This window comes from Natrix helvetica (assembly GCF_964273705.1).
Source record: "Natrix helvetica genome assembly, chromosome: 2".
Lineage (NCBI taxonomy): Eukaryota > Metazoa > Chordata > Lepidosauria > Squamata > Natricidae > Natrix > Natrix helvetica.
In genome coordinates this window covers 124,737,563-124,754,120 of record NC_138552.1, presented here as the reverse complement: position 1 = coordinate 124,754,120, position 16,558 = coordinate 124,737,563, and positions in this window count along the sequence as shown.

Genomic DNA, 16,558 nt, shown 5'->3' with positions numbered 1-16,558 from the left:
AAGGCAGTCATGGATGGGACCAATGATGGGAGCAGCAACCAGAGCTGGAAGAACTTGAGGACAATGAGAACGCAAGTGGAGAATCTGACCAGGCTGACCCGCTGATGAAGCAAGCCATGTGGTTCATGATAATGCCTTCCAAGCCTTGATGACATTTGAACCCCATGTCATGGCTGCCACCTGCGAGTCCTGGCAGACACAAGAGGAGGAACATGGAGGATGGGTGTCAGCACTGGACATATAATGATTATTACAACTATAATCAATCACAAAAAGAAAGCAACTAAAATCTGGCTAAGAACAAAGTAAATTACTGAATGATTTTTACTCTACTCTTTGTTGAAGACACCACTATTGATTGGCTTCACAGAAGACAAACAAAACACCGTATGACCAAATGTGATATATGAACCACTTTGTTGATTTACAGATCTGCCCTTGCATACTAATAAAATTAAACTCCTAGTTTATTAATGTAGAAAATTATACTTCCAATTTCAATTTCTCATCAATTAGGAAACCAGTTGCTTTATCTGAGTTGCTTCACAAGTTAACTGGTAAACAGTTATTTTCCCTGTTCTATTACATTAATGACTGTCTTTAATTAAATTATGACTCCTTCCAGGAAAGGGGAGGGGGAAGTCCTGTATCTTCTTGGACATGGAAACATAATCAGTTGGTAACAAAAGCTGCTGACGTGACTATGGGTGCTCTGATTGAAATTATGGGAGAATTTCAAGGTAACCAGACCAAAGCCATTTACATTTGTAATTTAAAAAGCTGCCAGTCCCAATTGTGCTTGCTAAACACCTGTAACCAATTGGAAATATATGATCTGTTGCTGTCTGAATGAGCTCACATGAATTTATAAGCCTCCCTACTCTTAGAGCTGGAAAGGAAATTTAACCGTATGTTCTAAGAAATGGTGGACTATTAAAATGTAATTCATTAATAGGCCAGAATAATATTCCTTCTTTATCCAATTGAGAAAATTACAAGGAAGCCTTAATTTCCTCCCACATTGAAATGGGAAATGGACATACATGAAACCAATATTTTTGTTGATTCATGCATGTAATAATCCATAATTCTCCTTATACTCCAGATTATATGTCTTCTTTTTTCTGGGCAGCTGAACACATTTTACAACAAAGCACTGGAAGACACTTACTTTTTTCCCCAAGGAAAATAATGGGGTTAGAAGAAGTTCTATCTGGGTGTGGATCAGTCATATTCATCCAAAATTTCATGTTCCCTTCTGCTGCCAGGCCCGGTTGCAGAGACCAGTGTGTGCCAGACAGCATTGACACTGGGCCCAGCAGGGGCTGAAAAGAGGGAGTTGGGGAGGGTCGGAGATATACCAGGAGAATGAGCCCAGCCCAAAATTCCTGGGGTGGCTCCAGTACAGCTGATGGTGGCCCATGGAAGTAGTCACATGGCTCAGATGTTTTGGATGTTCAGTAGTAGTAAACATATTGAGAGGCCTTTGAGAACATAAACCATCTTCCTTGTTCTATTAGTTATCTCTTCTATAGCTTTTCCTTGATCATCTATTTGCAAATAACAATTTGTGAGATTAAATTTTCCACATACACCTACTTCTTTTGCTAACAAATAATCTAAAACAAGTCTATTCTGATATATTGCTCTTTGAAGATGGGTATTTTGTTTAGCTGTTAAATTTAAAGCAATAGTGGTTTCATTAGTTATTATTTCAAGCACTGCCTGTCACCTTACAATTCTATTCAGCATATAAATAGGAGTTCTATAACCATACACTCCATCTTCTATCCAGATTGCTTTTTTCATTTAATTATTCTTCCATTCTCCTATTTTCAACTCTCTCTTAGATCTGTGCCCTACTTCCTCATAAACAGACTTTCACTTTGGTGTAAGGGCAGTAGAAAAAAAAACTAGGTTTCACAGTTCCTAATAGACATGCTCAATACCATCAGCCAGGCAATTGCACATAGGCAAACTTTCAACAAATCCAATATAAGCCATCTGGAACATTCCAGTTGAGAGTTTCATTACCCACATCAGTCCATAACCTCTTCAATCTAGTTATATTTTCAAATGGCTTTCTAGGTTGTTTCAGATTAATTCCAGATCATCAGGTGGTGTTTGCATTCTAACCCATAATTACAAAGGAGTGTGCCAATACTAATGTGGCTAGCTTTTTCCCTAGCAGAGCATATACTGTATGTCATATTATAGATGTTTTCAGTGCCCAATTTCTAGGTCTATCCTGGGCATTCCAGGTAAGATTAACTGTGGCATTATGTTCTTTTAAGGAAATTAAGTTCTTTAGATTCCCAAGGTCATTGTTCTCTCATATTTTTACCTCCACATACGTAGCAATTTCTTACATTAAGGGAGCCTACAATTATTTCAGCTAGATCTATGAACATATTCTTAGTTATGGGGGGGATTTCTATTGTAGTTTTTCTTAGATACTTCCTCCTCTATTTCTGCTAAACAATAGACGTCTCCACTCAGGTCCTCTGTTGCCGGTGGGATCAGAGGAGCACCTGATTGGCTGAGAGGCTGGACAGCTCCAGTTTAAAAGGGGAATCATGTGGCAGCATCCACCCGGAGAGCAGGAAAGGCAACAGTGGGGCCATCACAGATTCCGAGTGAGTTTTGAGTACCCAGAGAGATCGGGATGGCCACCTATGCCCAACCGCCTCCATTCAACCCAGCCACAGACAACTGGGACGCCTACGTATTGAGATTCGAAGTCTTCCTAGAGGCGAACGATCTCGGCGGCGTTCCAAAAAATTGGAAGAAAAACCTATTCTTAGGTTTCTACGGGCCCGCAGTCTTGGAAACGGCAAAGAACCTCTCTGAGGCAGTACCCCTGCATGCCGTCTAATGGTCCGTGCTGCAAGCAACGCTGAAAACACACTACGCGCCAAAGCCATTGAAGTACGTTTGCCGATACCAGTTTAATACATGGAACCAGAAGGAAGGCGAGTCCATAAATGAGTACGTGGCAGCCCTCCAGAAAGCCACAGCCCACTGCAAGTTCCGTGAGCTGGACGATCAACTCCTAGATCGGATAATAATGGGAGTCCGAGATCAGAGCCTACAGATGAGACTCCTGGCCAGATCCAACCTCTCCCTACAAATCGCGCTCGATGAGGCGAGGGCGGCAGAATCGGCAAACAAGTCCGTGGAGACCCTCCAGCACCACAACTCAGAGATGGAAGCACCCAAGAACGCCTGAGTCCACCCCGAAACCATGGAACCCAACATGTCCTAGAGTGAGGAGGAAGACAGCTACTGCACGCACAGTAGCTGAACGATGCCGGCACGAAAATTCAAGCTGCAAAATCTTCCCTGCACCAGCAGCAGAGGGGATCACATCAGATCATCCTGCCATTTCCGAGACGCGACATGCCAGCAGTGCGAATGGAAGGAGCACATCGCCAGGGTGTGCCACAGCGAATTCCCCACAGTTTCCAGTCGACCCGAGAGGACGGAGAAAGGTCTGGGCTGAAGGCAATGTACCAACCAGAGGTACCCCAGGAGGGCGGAGGCTGACGACAGGATCGCCAACCTCATGTCGACCAGCCAAGGCCACCCGGATTGCACCAAAAAGCCGAACATCACCGTTCCAGTGAGGCACACCCGAACAAGTCGACCCAAGAAGCTAAAGATTACCGTATTCATTGAGGATGCCCCCTGCGAGATGGAGATCGACACCAGGTTGTCCTTAACGATAATCTCATGGGCAGTACTAAAACAATTGGTGCCGTCTATCCAAAAGAAGGACCTCCAAAGCCCAGACATCCACCTTCGCAACTATCGGGGACACCTGGTTCCCCTCGTGGGCCAAGGTATGTTTAGGGTCTGCTACAAGACGATCAGCAAGAACCTACACGTGATCGTAGTCAGAGACGACTTGCAAAGCCTTTTTGGACTGGACTGGTTTCAGGCTTTGGGGATGCTCATGGCAGAAGTCAACGCCATGGGCGAGCAGCAGACTGGAGAAGGCCAAGCTGTCACCACCACCGGGAGCGCCACCGAAACCATATTTAAGGAGTTTGAGGACGTTTTCGCCTCTGGTCTGGGTGAGTACAAGGGGGACCCAATTTCCTTTAGCTTAGACCCAAGCATAGCTCCAATTCGACCTAAGCCCAGGAGAGTACCTTTCGCTCTCCGGCCAAAAATTTACAAAGAAATCGATAAACTGGTAAGCCAGGGCATCCTTGAACCAATCGATCATGCCCGCTGGGAAACGCCGATCATGACCCCCGTTAAGCCCGACGGGTCTATCAGAATATGCGCTGACTATAAATGCACAATCAACAAAGGATTGCAACCAAGCGCATACCCGGTACCAGTAGTACAGCATCTGTTACACTCCCTCGGTCCGGGAAAGATTTTTGCAAAACTAGATTTGGCGCAGGCATACCAGCAGCTGCCAGTAGATGGCACTACTGCAGAGGCCCAAACCATCATGACGCACAGGGGGGCGTTCAAATGTAACCGCTTGCAATTCGGAGTTAGTATCGCCCCTGGACTGTTCCAAAGTATGATGGAACGACTTTTGCAGGGGATACCCGGAGTCGTCCCCTATTTCAACGACATACTGGTATCAGCTGCAAACAAAGTGCAACTTTTAAAATGAGTACGCGCTGTCCTAAGCAGAATCAGAGACAAGGGCCTCTGTCTCAAAAGGGAAAAATGTAAAATAAATGTACCAAATGTTCCTGGGTTATATGATCGATGGTTCGGGAATTCACCCAACTAACCAAAAAATAAAAGCTATTAAAGAAGCCCCCACACCGAGGAATCAGACCGAGCTGCAGGCGTTCCTCGGGCTCCTTAACTTCTATAGCGTGTTTTTAAAGCAGAAAGTGACAGCTGCTGAACCGCTACACTGGCTACTGGCAAAGAACGCAGAGTGGACATGGGGCAAAGCCAAGGCCAAAGCATTTGCTGCCATGAAAGGATTGTTATGCGCAGACTCTTTCCTCATGCAATACAGCCAGACCCTGCCCTTGGTGCTGACCTGCGACGCCTCCCCCTTCGGCGTAGGCGCTGTCCTGAGCCATTGGATGCCGAATGGAATGGAAGCCCCCATCACGTTCTATTCAAGGACACTGTCCGCGGCAGAACAGAACTACAGCCAGCTGGACCACGAAGCCCTGGCTGCAGTGGTGGGAGTCAAGCGGTTCCACGAATATCTGTATGGCAGGGACTTTGACCTAATTACAGATCACAAGCCTCTACTGGGACTGTTGGCGGGGGACCATCCCAACCCAGTGTCACTCTCCCCCCGAATGACCGGATGGACTATTTTTCTGGCAGCCTATTCCTATTGGCACATCCACCACCCAGGCACAACACTAGGTCACGCTGACACGTTGAGCCGCTGCTCCCTACCAGAACTACTGGATGACCGCACCCCCGAGGCCATGGTGCTCCTGCTTGACTGCCTGGACTCTGGACCCCTCTCCTCCCATGACGTTGCACGCCACTCTACAAAGGACCCCATCATCAAACAGATTCTGAACTGGGTGTGGAGGGGATGGCCCAAGGGGCCGGTTGGGCCAGAATATAAAATATATTTTTCAAAGAGGGATGAATTGCCAGCAATCAAGGATTTTCTGTTATGGGGGGACTGGGTGGTCATTCCAAAACATCTACAAATAGCTGTTTTGGAGGTGTTTCACATGGGGCACCCAGGGATAGTCAAGATGAAGGCAGTGGCAAGGAATTATGTGTGGTGGCCCAACATGGACAGAGACATACAGGAGTGGGTAGGCACAAGCACACCCTGCCAGGAATCCAGACCAGCTCCGCCAGAGGCGCCCACAAAAGAGTGGGAGCATCCCCAAGCACCGTGGTCTAGAATACATATAGACTTTGCTGGGCCAGTCCACGGCCAAACCTTCTTCATAATTGTGGATGCATTCTCAAAGTGGCTAGAGGTAGTACTGATGACATACTACCACAGACGTGGTCATCAAGGGGCTACAGAAGCTCTTTGTGACTCACGGTTTTCACGGCCAGGAGTTTTGAGGAGTTCTTAGCGGCACAAGGAATCTGACAGGCCCTGGTCACACCGTTCCATCCGGCTTCCAATGGCCAGGCGGAACGTATGGTGAGATCCACAAAGGAAGCCCTCAACAGGATGGGCCCAGGTGACTGGCAAACGTGAATAGACCACTACCTATTAATACAACGCATCTCACCCAGCCCCACCACTGGAAGAAGCCCGGCCGAACTCCTCATGGGCCACCGTCTCATGTCCCACCTGGACCAGCTACACCCCAACTATTCCACAGAAACACCCCCAGACTCCACGAGCAAGGTCAGATCATTCAGCATAGGTGACCCAATATACGTGCACACTTACACAGGGGAGGCCCTGTGGATATGTGCACAATCGTCAGCGTCACCGGCCTGAGATCCTACTCTGTAATACTCGAGGACAGACGACATTGGAGGAGACACGTCGACCAACTCCGGGGTTGACTACACAACTCCCCACTCCGACAACAAACAGTGACTCCTCCACAACTCGAGCAGCACCACCTCCCGACAGTTCCGGACACATCACAGGACTTATTTGACATCGATTGACATATATTTCTGCTAAACAATAGAAGTCTCCACTCATGTCCTCTGTTGCTGGCAGGATCAGAGGAGCACCTGATTGGCTGAGAGGCTGGCAGCTCCAGTTTTAAAGGGGAGCTGGCCGACCATCTCTTCAGTGGATGTTTGCATGTACTTCAATAAAGAGCTGTTATCACTAGCTTTTTGTGTCTTCCTTTACCCGATCTAGCTGTTTCTATTTCCTCATAAAAGGAATGCAATAGAAAATGTTGCCTGGTAGAAGTAGTTCTATTTACTATTTGTATAGTGATTAAAGTTACCAGATCTCTCCCAGTCCCATCAATACCTAAGCCAAATTCCTGTAACACATGTTGTTTACTCACTGACTCTTGACACTTATCAGGATTAATATCAGGTTGAGAGGATTGAGAGGATTTGGGTCAGCAATCTGATTGTGTTACTCCCTATTGCAGTGTTAAGAGCCACACCTTTTTGTAATATACTGTATGATTTTTCACACTTATCATTGCATTATATTCTCCTCCTATTGTTCCTACCGATTAAAAAAAATCCCAACTATTTAACCATTGCATTAAATTAATCCACTCTATATTGTCAGGGATTATGATATCACTATCTCCTAGGACTTCTAAGTTCAAGTGAGGTTCATCTGATTCAATGTCCCAATTCTCAGGTATTAAATTTCTCTTCTAGCATCAAACATTTACACATTTAATCTACCCAGTCTTCTACTATTACTAAATCACAAGGTTCTTCACAAGCACAAACCTGTCCACAATTACTAGAATGGTAACAACAACATTCAGTGATACAGTTACAATTATAGAACCAACACATCCTGTAGAGCAGTGTTTTTCAACCTTTTTTGGGCAAAGGCACACTTGTTTCATGAAAAAAATCACGAGGCACACCACCATTAGAAAATGTTAAAAAATTTAACTCTGTGCCTATATTGACTATATATAAAGTAATTCTCTTGAATAGGAATCAAATAAACACAAAGAAAGTATTTTATAATTACTTTATTATGAAATAGTAAGTAAACAGAAATATGAAAAATTATAAAATACTTTATTCAGTGCGCAACCTGGGCCTGTTTGGCTGAACACAAAGCTGATATTCTGGCTGGAATCGAAGAAAGACACACACGTAGCTCTTCGTCAACAGCTCTCAGTCTCTCTCTGTATTTAGTCACGTTGCACCTGCGGCCTGGTCTGGATCCGGATGCGGTCTCTCTGCAGTGCCGACTCCCGCCGAGTCCTGGTCTCCGTCCGTCTCCTCCTGCTCCGGTCCTCCTGGTGACTCGAGTCGCGACGTCTTCTTCTCTCCGCTGCTGCACACACTGTGCTCGGGCGGGAAGGAAGTTGGAAGATGATGTCCTACTGTGATAGGTCCAGGCTGGAGTCTGGACCAATCACAGCCCGGACATCAGAAAAGTGGAGGGTGTTCCCCTGAGGAGCGCCAATCGGCGCCCCTGCTGCCGAGGGTGGGGTCAAAAACCCCACCCCCCCATACCCAGGACACAGTCCGGCGCCCGCTTAGTGGGCGAAAATTTGACATTTTTTTTTTGAAATCTTTTGAATTTTTCAATTTTTCCCACGGCACACCAGGCAACATCTCGCGGCACACTAGTGTGCCGCGGAACAGTGGTTGAAAAACACTGCTGTAGAGTGTGATGTTTCACAGCTTCTTTTGGGACCTACATCCACCTTTCACTCAGGCCACAAAAACCAAAAAGCTTCTACTCTTCCAATGAGAAAAAGCACAAACCAAATGCAGGAACTACTTTCCACTCCCTCTGTTCATCCACTGGTACTTTTACTCTGGTGCAATGCATCCACCCTTTCTCTTTTGTCATGACTGCTTTTTTTGTTGTCAGCAAAACCTGGTAGGGTACTTCCCAGATTGGGCTCAGTTTTTCCTCCTGTCAGCTTTTTATCAAGACACAATCAGGCTGGAAGTTATGGACAGCAAATTTGAGAGGTGGGGTTTGAGCTAGCAATCTTTTGTTCCTAAGGTAAGACAAAGAAGAGGATAGCCCAAGTATTCAGTTCTTACAAACATGTCCTTAGTTTCATATTGTGAACTCTTCCCCTTTCTGCCCACATATGTGGTTAAAAGGAACAGAAAAACTGCACACACACACACACACAACACACACACTTTTCCTGCTTCTCTCTCTCCCTTCTTCAAGGCAGAAAGTCCTTGAGTAACAACAGGAAAGCAATGTTTAAAAGACTACACCAAAATCTCGCCCCGTTTCTCTACTCAGCATCCTTTGAACAAAATACTTTTCTCTCTGTGTGTCTCTCTCTCTTTTCAGTAAATCACATTTTTCCATGAATTTCTCTCCCACATCCTCTTTGGAACCTGTCTCATTTCTTTTCCTTCCAAACACATTCTGTTGCCTTTCCACTTACTTCACCACCACCACTACCACTACCACAACAACAACAATCTTGCAATTTACTGTTTCTTTATACAAAAAGGAATCAAAGTACTAGCTCCTTTCAGTCTGGGGATGGAGGTCAACACACAGGCATTCACACCAGCTTTTTACTTTTTACCATACTCACACACTTGTATTGCAATCAGACTACTTCTGTAAACAATTTCACATAGAAAAATTTCTTTCCATGCTTTTTCCATGCAAACTATTCATTATAATTATTTCAGGGAGATTTTTCACAAGCCAATGAGATCAATTTTCTAAAAAACTTTTTGTGTCCTATAATTAGAGTGTTTCATCCTCCCTCCAGGTGTTGTAAATGACAACAGATATACACATTAAACAACATTTCCATACCCGTGGAGGTTTTGTCCCTTTAAATCTCCACTTTTTCTTTCCTTGGGCAACCACTGACTTGTTCCTCAAGCAGTAGGCAAACTCAAAGAGTGATTCCAATCAAAAATGTGATTGAGGGCATTAACCACTGCCTACCTGTTACCCACAGTTTTAAGTCCAAGTTGAGAAGCCTACTTAATTTGCTGGCTGGCCAAACATATCACAGTCAAGTCAATCCTATTCAATTCTATATGCTATTATTATAGAGGGACATCTAATAATTTTGAACAGAAATCTCATCAAATTGGTCAAGTCAAATTATCTGAGTCTTCCCATTAACACAGGCTTTACTTTTTATTACCTGCTAAACCTTCGGATGGGAAGAAAAATATACCTTTTCTTTTTTGGTCAGCCCCAATTTCTGAATCATTTTACTGTATGGAAGGGCTCCCCAACTTTTAAATATTTTCCCTAAAGGACTGGTCAGATCTATTTGCAATTTGGGATTCTTCCTAATTATTTTGAATAATTGAATGCATTTGAGTCAATATTAAAGGTTGTGGGGGAAATGACATTGCCATAGGTCTATACTACAGGCCACCCAACCAAGCAGAGGAAGGAGATGAACTTTTTGCTAGTCAGCTAACTAAGGTATATAGGAAGCACACCACAATAGTAATGGGAGATTTTAACTACCATGACATCAACTGGGAAACAAACTCTGCACCAAGTGGAAGATCCAACAGGTTCCTAACAAACCTAGCAGACAACTTTGTTTTCCAAAAAGTAGAGAAGGGAACAAGGGGATCAGCCATATTGGACTTAATTCTCACTAACAGAGAGGAAATGATAGAAGGTGTTGAAACCACAGGTACCCTGGGGGCAAGTGACCATGCAATATTGGAATTCAACATTATACAAACACAAGTAGTAGAACAAAGTCAAACTAGAGTCTTGGACTTTAAGAAAGCTAATTTCAATAAACTTGGAGAGAACTTGGGAAAAATTCCATGGTGAGAATCCTCAAGGGGAAAACAACTCAAGAAGCTTGGGAAATTTTGAAAAATGAGATTACAAAAGCTCAGTCTAGCACAATACCAATGAAGAAGAAAAATAACAGATCCCAAAAGAAACCAGCATGGCTGCATAAAGAACTCTCTGATAAACTGAAAGACAAAAAAAGATAAGTATAAAAAGTGGAAGGAGGGGAACATAACTAAGGCAGAATATCAGCAAATAGCCCGATCCTGTAAAGATGAAGTGAGGAAAGCTAAGGCTCAAAATGAAGAAAGGCTTGCCACAAAAGTAAAAATTAACAAAAAAAGCTTCTTCCAACATGTTAAAAACAAGAAAAAAGTTAAGAAAACAATTGGTCCATTGCTAGGAGAAAGTGGCAAGAAGGTGACAAGCAACAGGGAGAAAGCAGAACTATTTAACTGATGTTTTGCATCTGTCTTTACACAAAGGGATAAAACAGTCAAACGTGTCAAAAACAGTACCACAAAAATCAGATTAGGAACACAAATTGAAATAGGGAAGAAAATGGTAAGTGAGCACCTGTCTACCCTAGACAAGTTCAAATCACCAGGACCAGATGGATTACACCCCAGGGTTCTGAAGGAACTAGCAGACAAGATCTCAGAACCACTGAATTATATCTTTCAGAGATCCTGGAACACCGGGGAACTGCCAGAGGACTGGAAAAGAGCTGATGTGGTTCCCATGTTCAAAAAAGGGGAAAAATAGATCCAGGAAACTACAGACCTATCAGCCTGACCTCAATACCAGGAAAGATTCTGGAAAAAATAATCAAGCAATGAATTTGCGAACACCTAGAAGCAAACAAAGTAATAGCCAAAAGCCAACATGGGTTTGTCAAAAACAGATCATGCCAGACTAATCTTATTGCATTCTTTGATAATGTGACAAAATTAGTGGACCAGAGGAATGCCGTCGATATAGTTTACTTGGACTTCAGTAAGGCATTTGATAAGGTAGACCATAACCTACTACTAGATCAAGTAGAAGAATGTGGGTTAGACAGCATCACCACCAGATGGATTCGTAACTGGCTGACCAACCGCACTCAACATGTAGTCCTCAATGGAACTGCATCTACATGGAGGGAAGTATTCAGTGGAGTACCCCAAGGCTCTGTTTTAGGCCCAGTACTCTTCAACATCTTCATCAATGATTTGGATGAGGGAATAAATGGGGAACTCATCAAATTTGCAGATGACACCAAGCTGGAAGGAATAGCCAACACTCCAGAAGATAGGCTAAAGATACAGAAGGATCTTGACAAACTTGAACATTGGGCACTATCTAATAAAATGAAATTCAATGATGAAAAGAGTAAGGTTCTACATTTAGGCAACAAAACGGAATGCACAGGTACAGTATAGATGGTACCTTGCTCAGTAGTAGTAACTGTGAAAGGGATTTTGGAGTCCTAGTGGACAACCATTTAAATATGAGTCAGCAGTGTGCAGCAGCTGCCAAAAAAGCCAACACAGTTCTAGGCTACATAAATAGAGGGATAGAATCAAGATCACGTGAAGTGTTAATACTACTTTATAATGTCTTGGTAAGGCACCACTTGGAATACTGCATTCAGTTCTGGTCGCCACGATGTAGAAAAGATGTGGAGACTCTGGAGAGAAATTTCCTGACAGTTAGAACAATTAATCAGTGGAACAGCTTGCCTCCAGAAGTTGTGAATGCCCCAACACTGGAAGTGTTTAAGAAGATGTTGGATAGCCAACTGTCTGAAACAGTATAGGGTTTCCTGCCTAGGCAGGGGGTTGGACTAGAAGACCTCCAAGGTCCCTTCCAACTCTACTATTGTATTGTATTCTATTCTATTCTATTCTATTCTATTGTATTCTATTGTATTGTATTTTAGTGAACTTTTCATTTTTACTCAACCATTGTTGATTGTCTATTTCCATAGGTACTGAATCGTGATACCTATCTCTTTCCTGGAGGTATTCTGTCTCTTCTCTATCTATCTGAGAACTCACTGCAGGCACTGGTCTATTTTTAAACATCAGAATCTGTAGAGACCTTTGTTCATATACTTAAACACTTCATTCACACCTGGCCAGGTCTCTCACAAGCTTCTTCTTTTTTTTGTAAAATTTTTTATTGGTTTTACAACATTTATGGGAAAAGGGTAATAGGGTACACAGAAAAGTTTTGGTGGCTCCCATGTTAGTGGTAGAAATCCCCCCAATTCTCACACTTCTACAATTTTAAAAATAACATGTAAAGGATAAGCATATACAGAGTTCTTGCATTATATCAATCATATGTTCAATCCTCACTTTCTTTGTCACTTTCTAGAATATCAACAATTGCAATAATATTTCAAGTATATTTATTTTTGTGACCTGAGCCTTTGCGATATTGCTCCCTCCTCCCTGTCCTCAGGTGGAGCAACAGCCCCCCACTTCTCCATGTCTTCTACATTACTGCCTTTTCCCCCACCTCTAGTATCTTCATCCTCTGGGAGAGAAAAATGTTTTTTAATAAAGGCCTCTGCCTCATCCACTGTCTTAATTCTGATACGGCTTCCCTCCCAGAAAATCAACATTCCTTCTGGCAATAGCCATCTAAACCAAATCCCACTATTATATAGTTTTTTTTGATAAGGAGGAATATTTCCTCCTTTTTTCTCTTATCTTTTTTGGAATTTGCTTTAGAATGGTAATTTCTTTATCTTGGTATTTTAAGGGTCCCTCCCTTTGGGCCCATAGCACCTCATCTCTCATGGCCCTCCTGAGAAATTTAACATGTACCTCTCTTGGAACATTATGAATTCTAGCATATGGTGAATTAATTCTATAAACCAGGTCCATATCCCACCACATCTGCTCTTTATTTCTTTTAAGGTATTCTGCTAAAATTGTACTCATAATGTCTTTAAGATCTTCATTTTCTGTCTCTGGTAGATTCTGGAACCTGAGAAAAAAAGACATTCTTTCAAATTCTATTTTGGTCATGAAATTTTCCAATTCTAAATTCACCTTCCGGACCTCCTTAACCTTTTCCTCTATCCTTACAGCCCCCTCCTCCAGCACCACTATTCTCTGTTTATTATCTGTTGTATTATGTTGTACCCCTCTGAGTTCGTCTTTGAGGTCTGCCACTTCCTTCCTCAGTTCGTTTTGACCTCTCATAATTTCCCGGAACATTTCATTCACAGATAGTTCTTTCTCTCCAGCCACTTCTTTTTCTAACAATGAAGTGATCTTCAGCTGTTGGATATTTGGACTGGAGGTAACTGAGGCTGGGGCCGAAAGTGACTTGCCCATTGGAGGTTTCTTAGGTCTCATTGTCTAAGTTCAGAGATAGTAAATCTTTCACAAAGAAAATGGCACCGTCCGAGCACGCAGCCGAGGCAGACCAAGGTAGCAGGCAAGTCCAAGAGTAAAAAAAGTTAATTCTCTTTCACTATTCCAAGGCACAAAGGCACGCCAAGAAGAGACAAATCCAAAAAGTCCACGCAGCAGAAGAAATCCAGAGCACCCCCAGGGGGGGTATTAAAAGGTGGCAGAAGTCATTTTTTTCCCCGGGGTGGTTTCAAAAGGCAGCTTCATTTATGAGTGCAAAAACGGGAATGGAGGGGAGCCATTTTAACTCTCCCTTTTGCAGAGAAAGGACAGAAGTTTTAATTTTCTTTAAAAACAGCTCAGCATGCAGTTTTGCAACTGTGTTTTCAGTCTTTCTCGCATAATTAGCTCAAATGGCAGGTCAGCCTTTGTTCTCTCTCCATTGCAAAGTGAAGAGTGAAAGTTTAAATGCCGCTTTGTCCGAGGGGGGGGGTTAAAAAAAAGAAAACTCCCCCCTCTAATCTTCGGTTTTAAATAAATTGAACAGTAACTTATGACAGCCTGCTGCTTATCTGTTACCATTAATTGAAGAGATTAGGAAGGATCCTCCATGACCAACATTTCGGCCACATTTAGTTGATTAACTTGTTCCCTCCGGAGCGCATTCGGCGAAGGGGCAGACATGCTCCCCCTTCTGCTCCCTGGCTCCTGGAACGAAGCTGGAAAAACCCCCACCAGCTGCCGCCGAGTCTGGGGGGCTCCAGCAAGCCATCCTATGGCAGGGGGTCCCCTCCAAGGCCCCCCTGTGCTCCAAATGGAACCCACCAAGAAGACAAGCAGCAGACAAATGTCCATCTAACAATTTCACACCATACTTGGATCAACAAAAAGTAAGATTTATTTTAAAAAATCTGTTTACAAATAGCTGGTGAGACATCAGCTTGGCACAGCAACAAAAGTCCACACATATTTGCAGATTTCAGCATATTTTATACAGATCTATAATTAGCTGCATGTCCCTCCTAACCAGACCCAGTTGGTAGGCCTGGTTCGGTCACATGCTTTCCAATCACCTATAATCTACTATCACCCCATAATATTTAAAGTTAGTCAAGCCCTTACTGTCACCCAAAGTTGCTAAGCAATCAACCCCCTCATATTCCATCCCTTTGATATTCCCTTATCAGTCACCGTATTCCAGAAGAATTAGAGCATAGCCATAAAAAAGAACATTAGTTAAGTAGAACAAACATGAGAGAGAGAGAAAGATGTCAAAGTGAGTTTGAATTAGATGCATTCTTAACCCAGTTAAGGCTGGACTTAACTATCCCCTTTGTTTATGGAGACTTGATAACAGATTGATTGCCTCCTATGTCAGTTCTGGTCTCAAGCAGAGAGAGAAATTGAGGGAAAGTGCCCCCTTAGAGGAAATTAGAAAGAAAAAGGCCTTTTAGAGGTGTGGGAAGAAATATCCATTTGGTTCAGTTCCAGGCTGGGAGAAAGATACTAGAAGCATGGAGGATGATTGGAAAGATGGTTTATTGATGAAGCAGAACCACATGGGTTTGTGGTTCTGGGTAGCTGACAAAATTGAGTTGAGAGTGGGCGGTTTTATATCTTTTGGAGGGCTTTGAACTTGAGCTTCCTGTTCCTGTGCAAGAACATATATTCTATTATCTGTTGTCAGATTCCTGTGTGGTCATGTAGGGGTCATAGCCATCTCTATAGGCAAAAGAGGAATGCAACTCCTAGATGTTTTTCTAAGGTCTTAGATTATTTGAAGTATGGACTGCTCTGAGATAGTGAAATGAAGGGTCTTGTGTTCTGAAAGGGTATTGGACAATTCCTCTTGTGCCTTAATGGCTTTCATCCTGTTTTGGATCTTTAGTGAGGGTTAATCCCACCATTCTGCTTTTTTTCAGACTTTGCTGCAGGGAGTTTCAAAATATCCTGTCTTGAATGGATTACCAAATCTGAATATGTAAAAGATGGCCTCTTCAGTTTGTGTTTAGGGCTGGTTTCTGAATAGGGTGTCCCATTCTTTCTTAATCGGCACAAAATATCTGCTGGGACTATTAAGGAACACTGAATCTGCTTCCTGCCTCCAAAGTTCTCTCTAAACCTGGAGAAGTTTAGAAAATTATTTATGATGGGTCATAGCTTATGATGAATGGAAGCAAACACTTGGCGGTGGAGTTAATTAAAGCACTGAGGGTTTGGGAAACTCTTGATCTGTCTGTCATAAATTCCCTGGTTGGGTATCGATGACTGCTTTGTACTGGGCTAGGAATGTTCTTATCTGATCAGACACACTGCTGATTCACTGTAGTAGACAATCTGGAGCAGTAGTGGGTTTCAAATTTTTTTGGAACCTACTGTGTAGGTGTGGCCTGCTTTGTGGGAGTGGCTTGCCAGCCATGTGACCAGGTGGGAGTGGTTTGCCATCCATGTGACTGGGTGGGAGTGGTTTGCCAGCCATGTGACCGGGTGGGAATGGCTTGCTGGTCATGTGATCGGGTGGGAGTGGCTTGCCGGCCATGTGACCGGGGTGGGAGTAGCTTGCTGGCTATGTGACCGGGTGGGAGTGGTTTGCCGCCATGTGACTGGGTGGGAGTGGCCAAGATGATGTCACTGAATTCTTTGCCCCAATGGATGAACTACAATAAGATTAAAATAAGTACAAAAACAATAAAAGAGCTACTTACAGAAGGAAGATTACTGTTCTTGCCAGTCTTCAGTATCACTGACTCCAATGAATGGGCTGCACAAAGAAGAGACACAGAAATGAACTCTTTCATTGCATGCACTACATTGGGATGAAACCAGCACACAAAACAATAAAGATAGC